This window comes from Pogona vitticeps, chromosome 3, assembly GCF_051106095.1.
Source record: "Pogona vitticeps strain Pit_001003342236 chromosome 3, PviZW2.1, whole genome shotgun sequence".
NCBI classification, from domain to species: Eukaryota; Metazoa; Chordata; class Lepidosauria; order Squamata; family Agamidae; genus Pogona; species Pogona vitticeps.
This window is the reverse complement of record NC_135785.1, coordinates 31,725,927-31,744,611: the sequence shown is the minus strand read 5'-3', so window position 1 is coordinate 31,744,611 and position 18,685 is coordinate 31,725,927.

The window sequence follows — 18,685 nt, the reverse complement described above, 5'->3', positions numbered from 1 at the left end:
GTTGGACACCCCTGAGCTAGACCCTTGCTTTGCTTTTTAACCCCTTCCACCCCACCTTTTGGTCTTTGTCTCGATTTGCAAGTCCCTCCAAGTCTTGGCTTTATGGGGATAAACTCTGTAGCTAACCTTGCTGCAAGAGTCAAACTGATAAGGCTTCTCCAGGATTTACCTTGAGATTTCATCTGAATTTCTTTTAGAAGGGATTTCTTTTTGGTAGGCAAAAATGGCTGCTGAGAAGAAGCAAACAACGATTTGATAAGACATGGTCTGGAGAAGCCCTTTGTCACCATCATTTCATTTAGTAAAACATAGTATTCCTAATTATCTTTTTCTCAGGTTCTTTAATATGGTGGTTGATACCACACTGTGTACTTTCTGAATGCTTCTCTGGATTTGCATAATACTGTACACACAAAGCTTCAAATATAGTAATTCACATCGAAAGTGCTGGTACTCTTCACTTGACAAGAGGGAAAAAAGCATTACCAGTTTTGCTTGTCCTCTTTTGGCCCTGGTTTTACGTCAATAGCCTCCATTCCTCCTACTGATAGTAGAAGTGTTTGGGGAATGTACTCAGCTTTTCTAGCATACAATGACTATAGGGTTATTTGTTCTTTTTCTATTTCTGTCTTGCAATGCTCTCTGGCTTGGCACTGTTTCCGTAGGAGCACTGCAAATGAGTTTTAATGCATGCTTAAAGTTAAACTGATGAGCTGAAATCTCTTTAGAAAAAGCCAGCCATGCTTAGGATATTATGCAGTATAATAGAAAGGGTCATCCGACTCAGCATGTTTTCCAGTTACTTAGGCAAGATTTTTCCTCCTTGTGCTAGAAAAAGATTGACACAATCCCTTCTCATTCTCCCGAGAGCAGTCCATCAGTCTGAAATCTTTCTGTCTCGTTGGGAAATGGTTTTTAAATGTGGCTTGAAGCAAAAAGGATAATTCAGTGGGAGCAAAAGGCATAGAATGTACTGAAGTTGCAGTGAGGTTGGTGGGGGCATGGTATTTCAGAGTTTCAGCAGAAACATAGTTGAAGTAGGCCATTATGGGCTGGATTTGGGGGCCCAGCAGAAAAAGCTTATCATCTTTCTGAGATTAGCTCCTTAGCCTTCAAGTTTAGCATTCTGGTGATATTTCATTTTACCATATAAACGAGAGAAACTAAAATGAGATCTCTTTCTTCATACTTTCTGGTACATTCTGCTTAAATTCTTTGCAAGGCCTTTTCTTTTTATCTGATGTCCAAGGGAACATTATGCGCTCTTATCTGAAGGGTTAGCACTGAGCAGACAGTTTGTTTTCTCGAATTGCAAAACTGAGATAATACTGCTCTGATTCCTTCTGATACTTGAACATACGTCAGAAACTAATCTGTATAAATCTCCTCATTCGTGAGAAATGCCCTCCTCAAACAAGATGCTGAGGGCAACAACAGCAAGTTGGGGAGAGGGAGTTAGTAGTAGTTGATGTGTTGAGGAGATGGGAAGGCTACTGTATTGAACATCTCAGCTGGTTAAGAAGAGAGCCATACTGGTTTACATGGAGGAAAGAAAGGTGCATTTTATACAGAAATATAACTGTTGTGTTTTTGTGTATTGAAACCCTAGATATGCTGATAACACTGGTATGTTCCACCTCCAGAGCAGAGCATGCGTACATATATAAAGTGTGAACTATGAGAGCAACAGAAATGTAGATGGACTTGTGTGTTTTCTCCTTCCAGTCTTTTTTAGAGTTATGTATAGATTGTACTCTTAGTCTTCCTTCCTTTTTCCTTCTCTGTAGTCCTTTCCTGCTTCTTCTTTTCCTTGCTAGATGGAATAAGATAATGGCTTTCAGAAACCTCCACACCTGAAAGTCATCTGTAGGTTCTTCTGTAATATATGTTAAGAATTATTTTCCTCCTTCTCTTTTCCCAAATGGATTTCCTAAGTAATAAAAGATAAACTATTTCATCAGTACCAGTCGCTAGTGTGGCTACCTCTCTTCTGTAGTCACAAACTCAGCACTGGATTGGTGCACTTTTCCAATAAAAACCACCACAACAACCCATCACTATCTTCTAAGGTGTGTATTGCAGGAAGGGGGTGGCAGGAATGGGAGGATGCTTTATTTCAATCCTTTTTTTTTTTTGTATAGCTCACTGGAAGCCAATGATTTTTAAAAGGTCATGTCTGTCTACAATAATAGAGTAACATATGAGTAACATATGAAGCCTGATAGCAATTTTCAACCTGGAATCTTTCCCCACCACCTCTTATGATATTATCTAATAATTACATTCTCTTTCCAGCCCAACTCGCCTGCAGAAGCACTTTGGGAATATTGTAAGCCCTGGAGGAAACAGCAATTCTTGTTCCGTCTTCATCTAGATTAATGTAAAAACTGATGGATGGTGGTCTGATGTGGTTTTTAGATAGCTTCCCCGCTAAAGAAATAAGGTTGTTATTATCTTCTGTTATCAACAGTAATGAAGAGTTCTTGCCTGATAATCTACAGAGCCAAAGTAAGTGTAACCACTAGGCATGTGCGAGGTTTAGAGATTATTCAGAATCTGAAGCAAACTAGAGACATTTCTTGGTTTTTGAACAGATTCAAAGTGAAGCAAGGAAGCCTGAGTAGTGCTCAAAATTAACTGGGACTCTACAAACCACTGTATTTAGCACTGGTTCTTTGGGGATTAATAAAGTTGAATGTTTTTAAAAGTAATATGTAAAGTTAAAATACTACTCTAATACTAGTATTTCCATGCTTGTTGCTGCTTGTGTCTCCAGTGCTGAAGCTGGGTTAGTGTAGAGCCAGGCAACACAAAGATGAAGACAATTTTTTAAAAACTTTTTAAAATTAATTTTCCAATCTATCTACATTGTTTGTGCTTATCAGACATTGTGTTACATATTTGCTTACAATTATTTGTTTTTTACATCTCAGTGTCTTCTCGATTATCCCCCCAAATTCCGACCTTCTTTCAAACCATTCATATATAGATTTTAATATATAGTATAGCTACTATCATAATATTACTCTCATATTATATAAAGTTCTCAAGATCTTCTAATAACATTCTTATTGAAAGTGGTTCCAGATCCATGACCCAGATGAAGACAATTGACAGCTCAAGCACTTGTGAGAAGACCAAGTTCTCCTGGAAATCCCAATCACAGATTCCCCTGGAAAGAAATTACACTGATAGACTTAACACTGAAAATCAAAGGAAAAGAAGATACAAAATATTATCAAACATGGGACTTTTCTGTCAATGGTTAGAAGGATGTTGTATAGATTAGGAGTGTAATGTGTATTGTAGTTGTTTTAACAAATGATTATAAGCTGTAGCCAGGTGGCACGATGTTAAATCAGCATGGATGGATTTTATATATTAAAAAGAAAATTTAAAAAAGAAAAGAAATTACACTGTGGTTGTGATTGGTGGTCATTTTGCAGGGAATGCATGCTAGAGTGAATAGAGAAAGATTGCTATCACGTTGCTTGGATTTACAGGAGGTAGCATGGGTCGAAATTGGTGTTAGTCCCCTGCCAAAAATTCTATGGGTTCCAGCCTGGTTTGATCACTCACAGCAGCTTTTTTAAAGGGCACAGAATCAACCCCTACTGCCACTTCCCTTATGTTTCCAGGGGATTGTGTTTCTGGCACTTACTCTCTGGACACATTCAGCCTGGATGCTGCCTCAGTTGACTTTACTGAGGTTCCCAAAAGTCTGGGTCTGGAGAAGCAGGTAGGAATACAGCCCTTTTACAGAGGTTTGATAAAGGCAGGTGATGGTAACTGGTCTGTGCAACGCTCTTCCTCTCAGAGACCCCTTTTCCATTCCTGTTGCTGCTTCTGTCTCCAGTGCTGAAGCTGGGCTAGAGTAGGCTCTGTGGCTCCCGTCAGGCAGTAAGCACACCTTACTGGGTGAACTGGGGGCTTTGTTACAAGAGGCTCAGGTCCCTGACCCTTTCCATGGTGGGAGGTGGCGGCTCTCCTTGTGTTTTATCCCTGTTTGCATCTCTGAGGAAGCGCAGAAGATGACGTCCCAATCCTTGCCTGCCTCCTCCCATGTTTCTCCTTCATCTCATATGCTTGACAATGACTCTGAGCCCTGCAGATCCCACCCTCTTATTTCCACTAACATGTCCTCCTCTGGGGGTCCCACATTAGGCAGTAACCCTTCCTCCATCTGCGGAAGTGTAACTCATCAGAGCCTGGGGCCTGGGAGACTGACCACTCTCTTCCAGGCTCCCTTGGGCCAGATGGCCTGCTGGGGGTGCTTAAAGTGACTCCCTCACAACTGGAGAATGTTTTCATCTTTGCTTTTAGGGCAGCTGCATATCTCAACCAAAAGCTGGTTTTAGAGAGAGAGAGTACTTTTGATGCTCCCATGAAGCACCCTCTGGGAGGTTGGACAATGTGCATGCACATTCACAAGGGAAAAAAGAGAAAGAGAGAGAAAGCAAGAGCATAGGAGGTTACCAGGGCCACCATCCACTATTGCTTATCACCTGCTATTGCCTCATATCTTCACTTGGCCTTCCCTGTCCTTATCTATGGTGGAGAAACTATCTTTTGAAATCTTCCTCCTCCTGTCTTTCCTGCTACCATTGTGCAATGTGTATTAGGACCCAAGGCAATCATTTTAGATAAACCCAATAACTGTGAGATTTCACAGGAGAACATCCCTTCTAAACCCTCCACCCTACCCAGTTCATTTTAGAATTTCCCATTCCCTCTTAGACTAGTCAAAAGTAGTCTGAAACACCCCCCCCCCCCCCCAATTTCCACCTCAGGAACTGTTATAAACTGTAGGCAAGGAAAAATGTGCTTATTTTTAATTTGATTCTTCTAAACCAAATTTAAATTAGAAATTTAAAAAATTGGGGATCACAGGTGATAGTCAAAGAGAGGCAGGGAGGTGTGAAAGTTTCTGAAAAATCCAAAGGGGTGTGTGATGCCAACAATTTAGAAACCTCTGTTGCAAGGCGTGTGATGGATCTGATATGCCTACACATAGTTGTTCAAAGATAATTTACAGTAAGTGCCAGGTTGAAGCGTTTCCAAACATTACCATTGTTCTCTGCCTCCTTATCAATCTTCAAATTTTGAATTGTGAAAAAGCATTTGCTAAATTAGCCTTTATGAAAAATAAATAAATTATGATATACAACTGCAGAGTCAAGACTGACATTGTTATCTCTTCTAAGATAGAGTGGAATCTTCTGACAGAAATATCTTTCTATCATATTATCTCTGAGTTTTATTTATTTATTTACATATGGCAAGAAAAGTAGAAAACAAAGATGAGATAACTTCTAAAATATTCTGAACACAATTTGTCATGTTTTGATGTTTCTTTTGTCACTAGAATGTAACATTCGAATGTGAGATCAGCAGTTTCCTCCTCAGATTATTAGATGCATTCCTACAATTTTTCCTGGGCTGATGGAAAATATGAAAATATGACATAAAGTGCTGTGAGAAAGACCTTCAAATGCTGCCTAATAGGAGCCACAGAACCCAGGACTCTCAGGGTCTTTAAAAGACTAACAGTAGCCTTTTGCCTTGGTCTGGCTCACCACTGGAATGCATGCTGCCAAGAATGTATCTGAAGTTGGATTTGGACTTTAAGTTAAAAGACGTTACTCATCCTTGATTTAGGAGAAGGGCCATTATCTGAATGTGCAGAAAATTTCAGACAATGCTCTCCTGGCAGAGCTGAGAAAAACTATGGACTGTTACAGTCTAGAGATGGGCACAAACCATCAGTTTAGCAGTCCATGCTGGTTTGTTTATTGCCCCACTCAGGGGCAGCACCAGGAGGAGGCAGGGCAAGGAAGACTGGCCATTGCCTCCAAGTGGACACCCACCAAATGCTGAACACCAGTTTGGATGATAAACAAAACAGCATAAACTCCCGAACCAGTGGTTCATGCCCCATCTCTGTAACTCTCCATCAGTATGGACAATACTGGGATGCACTGACTTAAAATCTGGTATAAGGCAGCTTCCTGTGTTCCAGCATCCAGTGAAGGCTGCTCTGAAGTATCTTAAGTTCCTGGTATAAGTTGCTTGAAGGACTCAGAAGGTGACAAGTAGCCTGCCCTTGAATCTTCAGTTAGGTAGAAAACTTAATATAGATTGCTTGGCAATTCCAGATCCAACATTTGTCAAAAGAAGAGTACCTTGAGGGACTGTCTTTCTGAAATAATTGCTGATCAGCGTGAATAGCCAAGGCTGTCAGGGGCACTGAAATTGCTATTAATATCCAATGGATTGCTCATAAATGTAGAAATGAGATCGCTTAGACTATGTTCTTTTGGCTACCTTCAACATATTTCAGGTTCACAAAGCCAAGCAGGAATATGCAAACTCCTCCCTCACAGCTCTTCATTATATATTTATAGTCTTGACACCTTGTCCACTCTATGAGTGAAATCCTTTTACAAATTCTCTTAACTGTGACAGATATTATGCCATAACTTTTGGAGTTCTGCATTCCAGAGGAGAGTGTTATGGGAAAGTTTCCCAGTAGAGTAATTACCAGACTATCATTGAAATGAAATATAGTGTTTTGAAAAGATGCGCAAAAAGCTACAGGAATTGTATGAATTCAGCTTACAGGAATGCTCCTATGGAAAGATGTCCAACATTGCAGATGTCACATGTGTGTGTGTGATGTGTGTGTGTTCCATTTGCACTTAGTTACATGTCCTGTATATTATTGGGGAGAAGACTTCTTATAACTTTTTTCACTTGAAAACTTGACAAGCTCATTTGGATTTAATTGTATTCTGAAATGAAGAAGTCAAATCCTTGTGACATTATCGTGCACAGGTAAAGTAAATATGTATTAGAAAAAAAACCTCTGGATATGTGCGTAATTAATAATGAATCCATTCCTATAGTATAAATGTTAAATATTCAAAGATCATACTGTGATATAGGCCTAATTAAAGCTTAAATGAAAGAATCCATATTTTTCTCTTTGTGACAAAATTCACTAGCAAAGCTCCAGATATAGATAATAGTGATAAGATTTCCTGTCAGAATTTGGAAACTAATGGTAACTCTAAGGCTAACCATGGGCAAAAGCCAGAGGGAGGTTTCATACACAGGATATTGCTATAGGATGGGAAGTAGTCTTGGAAAACAGAGCTTAGAAAATAGTCCTGAGCACCCATCTTTTCTCCACTGCAGGTCTGAGTTCTATAAGGGGCCAGCAGTATGCTGTAGAGAGATGGAGATAAGAGCCTTGTTTACAAGCTCAGTTTCAAAGCATTACAGCCAGGCAAGGCAATTACAAGGTGATAAAATATCTTTTCTGGAAAAGAGGTTGTCCTTCAAAGTTGCCTACCTTGCAAATGAAGTTCATACTTATCTCTTGATGACCCACCACCAAACTAAAGCAAGCAAATATCCAACTTGTAAAGCTGAGGAACCTTTAAGTTTGCACCCTTATGACTAGAGGAGAGAAAGCTGAACTCTGCATACTCAGTGCAATCTGTTGGCTGACAGGAATAAATATTTCAAATAACACAGCTAAATGGCAGCATTCTGTTTGTTTCTTGAGGTGTTCTCCCAGTCAAAGCAGGAATTTTTCTTGCTGTCTTTGAGATTAGATGGTAGCAATGAAGGAATGACCAAAGATGAGAAAGTGTGAGGAGGAACAGCTATCATTATTTGAGTCAGGTAGTTGGAGAGCATTCTGAGCAGCTAAAAATTGTGAGATTCTCAGTGAGGGATGATGCCCATTTTCCCACTTAGTTCAAATTTCTGAAAGAGAAAAGCAAAATAATTTGTGTAATTACCCACATTCTTATGGTCCTTGATATCTCTGGACTTCTTAGCTATTTTCAGTTGTTTTAGGGACAAATCTACACAGTAGGAGTGGAACCTGCTAGCTGTGCCCCCTCCACCATCACTTTGCTTATGGAAAAAGCAAGCCTTCTGAAGAGGACTGTGAAAGTTCAGGGTTCAATGATATTAGTAACCATGCTGTCTCTGCTTCAGATTTGTTCCTTTTTCTTGTGAGGAAATAGGTGATGAAGTGGGCTGTGGTTAGCCTACTTCCCAGACAGTTGTGAATTTCCAGTGTGGCCATGAGGTGGAAAATAGAACTCAGAGGCATTAATGGGATAGAGCAGAACAGCCATGAATCGTGCATGTTGAATCCAACAGTCATGTGTAGAAGAGGAAAGAAAATACTGTAAAAGAAGAGAACAAAGAAAGGAAAAAAGAACTAGCAATAGAAAGATACTGAACTGATGGCAAAAGAGAAGGGAGGTGCATTATCTACCTTAGAAATGAGCTTTTCCTTGCAGTGTCAGTGATTAAATCATCAAAATCTGTGGTTGCGGCACTGCTAAATTCAGATCCAGGGAAAAGGAGGGAAGGGTAGAAGGAAAGGATAAATGTAGAGAAGCACGGTTTTCCTGCATTGCCCATTTTAAGAAGAAATCAAACAGGACTGTGCCCATTTAGTTTTGATGTCCCTCATTCAGTGATTCCTATTGGCTGCCTTGGGAAGTTGATGGGGACTTTCTCCCGCAGGCTAGGGGTGGAAAGGGGGGGGAAACTAAACAGATCATCCAGCTTTGCAGACACCTGCTACCCTGTATCCTGCCTACAGCACTAAGTCTACGACTTTGCTGTGCTATTTGCATGTCTCCCTTGATGGACTGGGGTTTCCGCAGAGAACAGAAAATGCATCAATATTGGCATGGACACAATGAAGGATTGGATTGGACTGTCTCCAAAAGAGCATGAGGTGGCTCAGGTGCTAATCTGTGTGGCCTCATTCAGGCACAAAGTGGGTTCGGGGTGCCGGCACCCACCACTCATAATGATATTTTGGTTGTCATGTTTCTCTAAATTTTGCTATAATGTCTAATTCAACAATGTATAGGCGTACATTGCAAACAAACATTGTACAAATCAATTTTTTTTAAAGTTGCAAATGATTCAAATGAAATTATAATTGAAAACTGAATTGAAAATTTAAAAAAAATCTGGATGACTTTGTCCAGTCAATTAAGACAACATGGAAGGCACACACACACACACACACACACACTAGCCCAGATCCACAGGTGAGCGGGAGGGGCTGAAGAGAACAGACTTATTTTAATCAGCCAGAATTGAATCTGCCAGTTGAAGAAGCTTCATGCTCCTGATGACCAATGCTTGTTTATTTTTAAGGTGCCACTGAACACCTTGTTGTTGTTTCTACAAGGGACTAGTCCTCTACCCCAGCTACCTCTCCTCAAGACATCTTTAATGTATGTACACAAGTTTATTTCATGATTTATAGCCCTGCTTGTTTAGAGATCTGAATCATGGGGAAAGCCTCTTTATTTGAGCAGGCAAATTCTTCCTCCCATGGAAACTTTTTTATTTTGAATGGTATCTGACAGAATCCTACAGTCAACGTGGGCAGTGGCCGTGCTTTCTATTGAGATTCTGGCAATTGTTCTCTAAAGAGGCAACCTCTTCCATTTCTGCCAAGTTCATGGTACTGAACATGGGCCCAGTTAGCTCTTCTGGCTCAACCAGAGCAATGGTCCCCGTGGTATTAAGACATGTCATGACAGTAAGGCAGTGAATATCGCCTGCTATTTTTTGCCTTCGTCTCTGTGATTCCTGTGCTAATGCTTTTTTGACCAAATGACATAACAAACTCTTCCAGAGCACTTCCTGTGTTTTCGTCCTCAGCTGATTTGCTACACAGAATGGTGCAGCTATATTAACAAGCTTGTAGTCTGAACAACAACAACAACAACAACAACAACAACAACAACAACAACAACAACAACAACAACAACAACAACAACAACAACAACAACAACAAGAAGAAGAAGTACAGAGACCTGGCAACTGAAACATCTCGCTTGTGGATGAAACACACTTCCGTGGTCCCCAATTGGGACTTTGGGAACAATATCAAGAAATTTTACAAAGTATTATAAGCAGTTGCAGATTTCAGAAATAACATAATCAGAGCTACAAAAAACAATATTGCATTGATATTTAACAGGTACTTAGATTTTAGGTTAAAATTTGTATCTCTTATATAATATCAGTCAAAGTTTTTATAATTTATATTGACTGTGTTTGGCATTTTTGAGTAATAATAATTTTAAAAGGAGAAAAAGCTACGTGTTTTTCTGAATTCTTAGCAATACCACACTTGTATATTTTCAGAGCTGGGTGCACAGAAGGCAAATAGCAGGTCATGGGGAAAGTACACAATAATCCTTAAGCAGCCCCCATTATCAAGTAGACTAGCCATGTTAAAGAAAAAAGGCTGGTTCATTCTTGGAGAATGAAAGCTTGTGATTAATTGGCACACGGTATTACCAGACAGTGACATCCACTGAAAGCATAATGGGAAAAGCTGCACCAGAAATCCTGAATGAATTTAAAAGTAAGTAAATAAAGTGTACTTCTATTTGATTGAAAAATTCTCTCCCAGAAGAGTTTGGTTGGTGTGGAAATCTAGCATAGTGAATATTCAATGCAGAAATCCTTTGCTGGTTGTATCTACCAGTGACCAGCCAAGCTGGATTTAACTGTGTGAGGGCTGTGGATTAACTAACTATGATACCATCTCTTTGAATCTGTCCAAAGGATTTATTACACAAGAAATTACTTTTGTCCAACACTCAACACATTTCCCAAGGGTGACTAAATTTCTGCCAGAAAGTTAGCTGGAGATCTGTGTCTGCTGCTCTCTGAATTAATGGGAATCATTTTGTGTAATTTTCTTTGAGAGGTTCAGAGGGTGAAGACATAGCAGCCTTGAAAGCTGTGACTCTCCCCTCCCCATTCTTATTTGGCTTTTTTTTAAAATTGACCTGCAAAACAGTGCTGTAGAAAATATCTGCATTGTTTTTCTCTTTCCTCTTTTGTTTTGAGGAAACAGATCATCACAGTCTTGGATAATGACCTGTGCTTTGTTTTCTCCCATGGTGAATAAAAGATGGCTGTTGAAATTAGCTCTTTCATTATAGGATGTGCTACTACTTACTTGTTTGCAAGAGGAACCATATTTCTCGCAACACTGTTCTAACTGAAATTAAAATCTAAAATATTTCAACAAACTGCAAATGAAACAATAGCCATGCACACTCAAGTCAATTTGGACTTGTGCTAACCCATTTTCTAGACAGAGAATACTCAGAAATGGTTTACCATTCCCTTCTTCAGGGGGTGCTTTTAAGACTGTGCAGCTTGACCAAAGCCACACAGGCTCACTCTTCTGGAGTTCACAGCAGGGAATTGAACTCCCAACCTCAAGCTCTCTGCAGCCAGATACTTAACTCACCTTCCTATACAGTGGCACCTCCCTAGACAGTTACCCCGCATGACAGTTTTTTTGCTAGACATTGACTTTTTGTGATCGCTATAGCGATTCACAAAACAGTGATTCTTATGGGGGAGTTTCGCTGGACAATGTTTGGTCCCTGCTTTGCAAACCGATTTTCGCTAGACAATGATTTTGCAACTCCCTCCGCACTGGCAAAACGGGTGTTTTCGGGATCTAAGCTTCGCAAGACAGCTATTTAAACAGCTGATCGGCAGTTCGCAAAGCGGCTTTCCTATGGCCGGTCTTCGCTAGACAACAACGATTCTTCCCCATTGGAATGCATTAAACAGGTTTCAATGCATTCCAATGGGGAAATGCTTTTCGCTAGACAATGATTTCGCTAAACAGCGATTTCAGGGGAACGGATTATCATTGTCTAGCAAGGCACCACTGTAAATGTGGTAAACTCATCACTTCCTCAAAGGATTTTGCACAAAACAAGTGAGAATCAATGACTGCTTCATAATAATGTTGTATTTAAACAGGAAAAATGTTGCATGCATAACAATACTGTACAGCTGCATAAATGTATATTAATCTGGGGATCAGTAGATAAATATGTCCATGTGATCTGCTCCACCTGCCCTGTATATTTGCTTAGTATATTTAGTATATTTTCTTTCTTTATACCACAAACAGTAGTATGTCATGGCTTTCCTCAAGTCATCTTGGGGCAGTACATTGAGCATTTCCACCTGGCTCACTCCACAATTCTGAAGGCTGATAGAACTTGTTGCTGGCTGAAAACAGTGCTGAAAGGGGGTTTGACGGAAAGAGAAGGCCAAACTTAATACTACAGATTATCCATCATTAGAGCTGAAATTGCATTCATTTTCCATTCATGTCAGACAAATCACACCAACACATGTAGAATGTACTCTGAAGACCAATCAAAAAAAAAAAAAAGCAAGCTAACTAAGGGGGTGAATACATGGGCATTTAGCCTGCTATTTAGTCTGTGTCAGGGATTGACTGGTTGGTTCCAAAAGATGGCAATTAGATGACATCCTTCCTGGAGTGAACCAGTTTACCCCAGAGTGGTCGTATATGCACCTTTCTGACCCCTGTTAGGGACTCTGACTTTTGGGGGGCACATTGGATCATTCTGGCTTGATTTGTTTCCAGTGTGGAAGTGAGCCTTCTCCTATCAACTTGACAGTATTGTAAATGGTGTAAAAAAGAGAGCCACTTCGGAATATTGATAACTTATCCTGATATGGGTCTCTTCTTAAGCCACTTCTTAAGAAGAAGTTTCCTTGGCTTTGCAGAGAGTCTAAGGAAGTGGATTTTTAAAAAAGTATTAGGGTAGTGTGTATGCACTGTATAACATAAAAATAAATAAATGAAAAACATCCTCCCAAAGTTTAATGAAACAGGAGAGAGCAATGAGGGAGATTTTTGTTTCCTTTTCTTTAAGTTGATTAAGTGTTTAATTTAACATCCTGAAGTGGCTTTCTTCTTAAGCTACTTCACAATACTGGCACATTAATAGCAGGCTGCGGTAGACCAAATAAGGTCACTAGATGTATGTACTCCGTGCACTGGTTATCTTGAATACTGTATATCACAATGCTCTCTATGTACATGGGGCTACCCTTGAAGTCTATGACTAGGAACCTGACCTTCTTAGTGGTGGCCATCCACATATGGAATGTTCTACTGGTGGAGGTGTGTCAGCCCCATTCCCTCCTAATATTTACTGAGTAGTGGCATGCGACTAGATGATATAGAATAAAAAATTAATTAATTTTGGATACAAGGATTACACCAAATGGCATACTGGACCTCATAGTGACCCTATTTAGATTACACCAGCCTGCTCCAGTGAAGCCATGTAACTGAGTGCTGCGTGAGGTGAGAACATTTCCTGCCATGACAATTGCACACAAAAACCCCTCAAGAATTTCCCTCCTCTGATGAGAAGTTATTTTTAACATAGATCTATAGCAGACCTTCATTGGTCATGTTACAGTTGTTTCCATCTCCTTTGATTTTAAGCAAGATGTTCTCCACTAGCCTTCTATTCTCCATGTTGTGATTCTTCTTGCATAGAAGGCTACCATCAATGTAGCAGAGTCAGCACTCACAGGACAAAGCCCTGGGATTTTCTGGTTAACTGGAACAATGACATCTTCTTCTAGACATTCCCTCAGGTTTACCTATTCCATCTTAATTTAGCTGTAATCCTTTAGTAGCAAGGAAAGGAATGAATGTTCCCATGACAGTGTTGCACACTATCTTGGTTGCTACTGTGTTTTCCTGAAAATGAGATGGAGTCTTATATTTGCTTCAACAAACACATGAGGGCTTATTTTTAGGGGATGTTTTATTTTACAGCCATGTCATCTTCTGGTTGCTGCACAATACTGCACAATGGTGGAGGGCGGGGTTTCACTTAACTAGGGCTTATTTTTTTGGTAGGGCTACTATTACGAGCATCCTGAAAAATCATACTAGGGCTTATTTTCAGGTTAGGTCCTATTTTCAGGGAAACAGGTTATGTAATATATGCGAGGATGATTTGCTCCTCAGTGAATAGCTATTAACTTTACAAAACACCGACTCGCCTTTTATAGATGTGGGTTGGTCCAGGTGCTTGCATCTGACACTCCGTTTGTGGAATGTGTATGGATAAGGGACTACAATGACAACTTGCACTTTCAATGTGCTACTACATCACTGAGTGCTGTTCCCCCTCCCTTCTTTAATCTCTTAGAAGAAAAGCAAAGTGAAAAGTAAAGTGTGCTGCTTATATACTGCCCCATTGTGCTTTTAGAACTCTCTAGGTGGTTTCCAGGCTACACATTGCTCCCATCCCACCCCCAGTGAACTGGGTACTAATTTTACCAACTTTGGAAGAATGGAAGGCTGAGTGAACTGGGGTTCAATACTGAATCAGCTACTCGATATTGAACCCCAGATTTGGCTGCAGGACAGCAGTTTAACCACAAAAAGTTACATTCTTCCATTACTGCGTAACTGTCATCCCATCAGATTTTGACAATGCCTCTTAAGACATATGGTATTTGTCTTTCTATTTTAAGGGTTCAAGCTAATTTTGTTTCTTCCCCATGCTCTGTGCATTTGTAGAGACATTTGAAACCATGGGTCATTTCCACCACCTGCTTATTGTCTTAGCCCTTCCATTGTTTGGTCCCTTTATCACTTTTTCAATTTCCAATGCATCACTGATGTTCTTCCCATCAATATCTGATATCCCTTTTTGATATCCCTTTTGATCCCCTCACCATTCTGCTGTCAAGCCTTCTGCTGAAGTTTGCAAGATGTCTAGCAAACACATTTTTCCTTGCGAAGTACAACCTTTCTCTTGCCAGGAGTCCTTCACCTTGGAAACACAGGCCAATATTCAAGAAACCAAACCTTTCCTGATGGTGCCTCCTGCACAACTAATATTTCGGTCATTATTCCTAGATCATAGGCTTCAACAGGAAGGTATTATGGAGCGAAGAAAACTCACCTGTGCTCTGAAGTCTTTCTCCTTCATACCCAGAAACCTTTTAGTCACTTGTAGTATGTTGAAAGCTATGCCTGGCACTATCATAACAGTCAATGGACTAATGAATGTTGACAAATTTTCTGTCACAACCTGATCTTTATCTCATGGACGTATAGGCTCATGCTTTATTTTGCCATTACAGATACTTAACCTGGATGGTTTCACACATCTTAGGGATGCCCTTGCACCAACCATTATTCCATCAAGAAGTGACAGGATTCTCTCTCACACCATCCATTCCTCCTATCAAAGGCCTGGTGTTGATGACTCCATAAAAATTCATTGTAAATCTATGAGGATAATAATGCAGAGCCCTCTACATCCAGACATCTGTGAGCACACATTGAGTGGCTTTGCAGTGTTCAGCTTCAGATAGAGATGTTTAATGGGCATTTCAGCCTCAACAACATAAACATCAGAGCTGGTTAAGTGACTTTGCTTTCACACTGTGGCGTCCTGGGGTGTGACTATCTGGCAGCTGTAGCTCCAAGTCATCCATAACACATGAGGTGTATCCCCTGTGACTATCTCAGTGAACAGTAATTTGAACTGAATAAATAAATCATATATATATATATGTATTCTGCAAGACCTTTCCTGAAATATATGCAGCACAGACTTGTGCTTTTGCCCATTTAATTAAACCCAGAATAAAATGTCAATGCACTGATGCCATAATCACTAAATATCTGGTAGACAGCAACCTTCCTATTATAAAGTCATCTGAAACCCGAACCTACAACAGAAAGCCAACACTAAATGTACAGAGAGAGGAATCAAACTCCTGACCACATGGTATGTAGGAGATACAGCTATAGCTACATCTAGATGGATTACAATTTCTGGATTACAATTTCCAGAAACCTTCACCTCCTTCATCACCTTCATCAATAATTCTTAAAAAGGAAAAATCCAAATGCAAGCATTTTTTTAAAAAAAAGCTGTCTGCTTCTTTGGCATGCTTCTTCATTAAAGATTGACCTGTTCATGTTTAAAACTCAAATACAAAGTCATGCATGTGTGGGGTGCAAGTAGGAACTCACAATAATGGATCTTGGGAGCAACATGGTCGTTGAGCAGCATTTAATGTGCATTTTTATTGTTAGCATTTACAATTCTACTGTTAAGTGCAACTCCTTTCCACATTACAGCAGCATAAATAAAAGATATCATCTCAGAGAGTTGCCTGAAGACATTTATTTGTTGGATTAGTTATGGGAGTTCTGGGCACACTTTATTGCTATTCTTCGTGGGTTTTAGTTCTTATGCGGTTTAAAACAACTAACAAAGCTTTGGATGAACAGGCACTAGGCAATGTTTTATCTGAACCCATTCCAGTTTTATTGACACACTTGATGGTAATTAATATTGGAAATTCAGAAGGAAAAACAACATGCTATAATAGCATATTTAATAACATTGTTTAACTGGATTTGTTCAAGATGTAATTAAAAATGCTAATATCTTGCACTTCACAAAGGAATCTCATAGTGGCATGGAAGCCTCAGGAAGTGGCATTTTATGAGCTGCCATAATGCCATCAAGAAGGCAGCAGGAAGAATCCCTCTGGCTGAAATTCAAGACCTATTTTGTTATTCCAGTCTGAGGGGGGGGATTGCATGGATAGTGATACTATGGTAGCCCCCTCCTTTACAATTTCAAGTTGCCTTTTACATATGGAAGAGGACATAGAGATAGAAGAAGAATTTCTAACCATGGACACCTTCATCAAAGGCATCCTGACTTCCTAGCATTCATGACTGCATGGGCAGTATTTATGGATAATGGAGGCTCTGCAATTCAGAAGGCTGCCCTGTCTGTGCCCTCACAGAAAAAGGTCTGATCATTTCCCTATTCCAACCTGCTCCCTCTTGGTGATGGGGCATATAGCAAGGCATCTGAAGCACATTTAAAGGTTAAAGTTCATTTTCGATTTAAAATTGTAGAAATATTTTAGAAGACTGGTAGTCTAGCTGGTGCAGCAAAAAAAGAGAGCATCTACTAGAGTTCTGAATTCTTGAGGGTCTGGATAATGAGCAGCCTGTGATCCTGAAGATCCAGAGGTAAGGCAAGATGGAGTGTTGGGCAGAGTCAAAATTCAGTACTTATACCCAAGATATTGCAAACATTCAGCACAGGTAAAACCAGATTTTCAGTGCTACCATTTGTTTGCTCACAGTGCTAACATTTGTCTGCTCACATGGAGACTATTTATTTTTCTGGATAGCAATGTAAATATAGTTGATTTATTCCTTCTTGTTGAGACAAGGTATCTCAACTTATTGGCTGCACAGATAGCTTGTCATGTGGTGTGGTGTAAGAATGATAGAATAACTGAGTTGGAAGGAGCCGATAAAGCTGTTGAATCCAACCCCCTGCTCAATGCAAGAATCCAAAAAGCACATCTGACAGATGGTTGTCCAATTTTCACTTGAATGTCTCCAGTATTGGAGCGCTCATCACCTCCTGAGGTAATTGGTTCCATTGTCGTACTACTTTTTTCCCCTGGTATTCAGCCTGAATCTTGCTTCCTGTAGATTGAGCCCATTATTATGTGTCCTGCGCTCTGCAATGACTGAGAACAGATACTGCCCTTCCTCTGTATGAATCTCAAGTATTTGAAAGAAGAATATGTGTAACTTCTGGACCTTTCCTAATTAGCAACTAAAAAGTCTTTACTGAGATTCTTGGGGTCATTGCTGGCTTGGTGAGTGAGTGCCCGCCCCTATGGATCATTATGAGGACTTTTTAGTTGCTTGCTGGAAATGGATCAAAAGTTACACATTTTCTTTCTCTAAGGAAAGATATTTCAGCCATTACATCAACCTTTTAAGGGTATATTATCCTTTCCCCAGATTTCTAATCCTCAGTGAGTGAGAACACTGCTTTCTCATTGAGATTTCTGCAATTTACGCAAAATTTCTTGTGACTTTTCCCATTGTGAAGCAAGTACACAAAGACTGGCTTCCTCTCCTGCCGTGCACAAAGGATCCAGGACTCACTGCAATACAGGAATGTACTCAGGACACAGGCTCTATAGACCTGGATCTTGGTATATGCTGTCAGCTTTTTACTGAACCATACTCCCTTTGTGAGTCTAGAGAACATGGTAGCTGCTTTGCCACTACATTTATCAAGCTCTACATCTAGGAAGAGAGTGTCAGAGATCGTTGAGCCAAGGTACACAAAGTCATGAACAACCTCCAATTCTTGCATGGAGGTGGTAATAGAGGGAGGTGAATCCACGCCCTGGCTTTCGAGCTAATAGATCCACCACTGACATAGTATTCTCCCTCAGACAGTTGCAGGAGATAAATGTAGGGAACAAAAACAGCCACTCTTTGTGGCCTTCATAGATCTCACAAAGGCCTTTGATTTGGTTAGCAGGGATGGCCTTTTAAAAATACTTCTCAAGATTGGATGTCTACCTTGACTCTTCAACATCATCGGGTCCTTTCATGAGGGAATGAAAGGCACTGTAGTTTTTGATGGCTCAACGTCAGATCCCTTTGACATCCCAAGCGGAGTGAAACAGGGCTGTGTCCTTGCTCCAACCCTTTTTATTTATTTATTTATTTATTTATTTTATTTATATCCCGCCTATCTAGTCGAGAAGGACTACTCTAGGCGGCTTACAACAGGGAAAAAATACTATAAAAATAAAACAACAAATTACAAAACAGGTAAAAGTAAAAAACAATAAAAGATAAGAAAATCAAAAGTAATCTGGTGAGAAGGCCTGCCGAAACATCCAGGTCTTTAGTAGATTCTTAAAAGTGCCCAGCGAGGGAGCTCCGCGAATA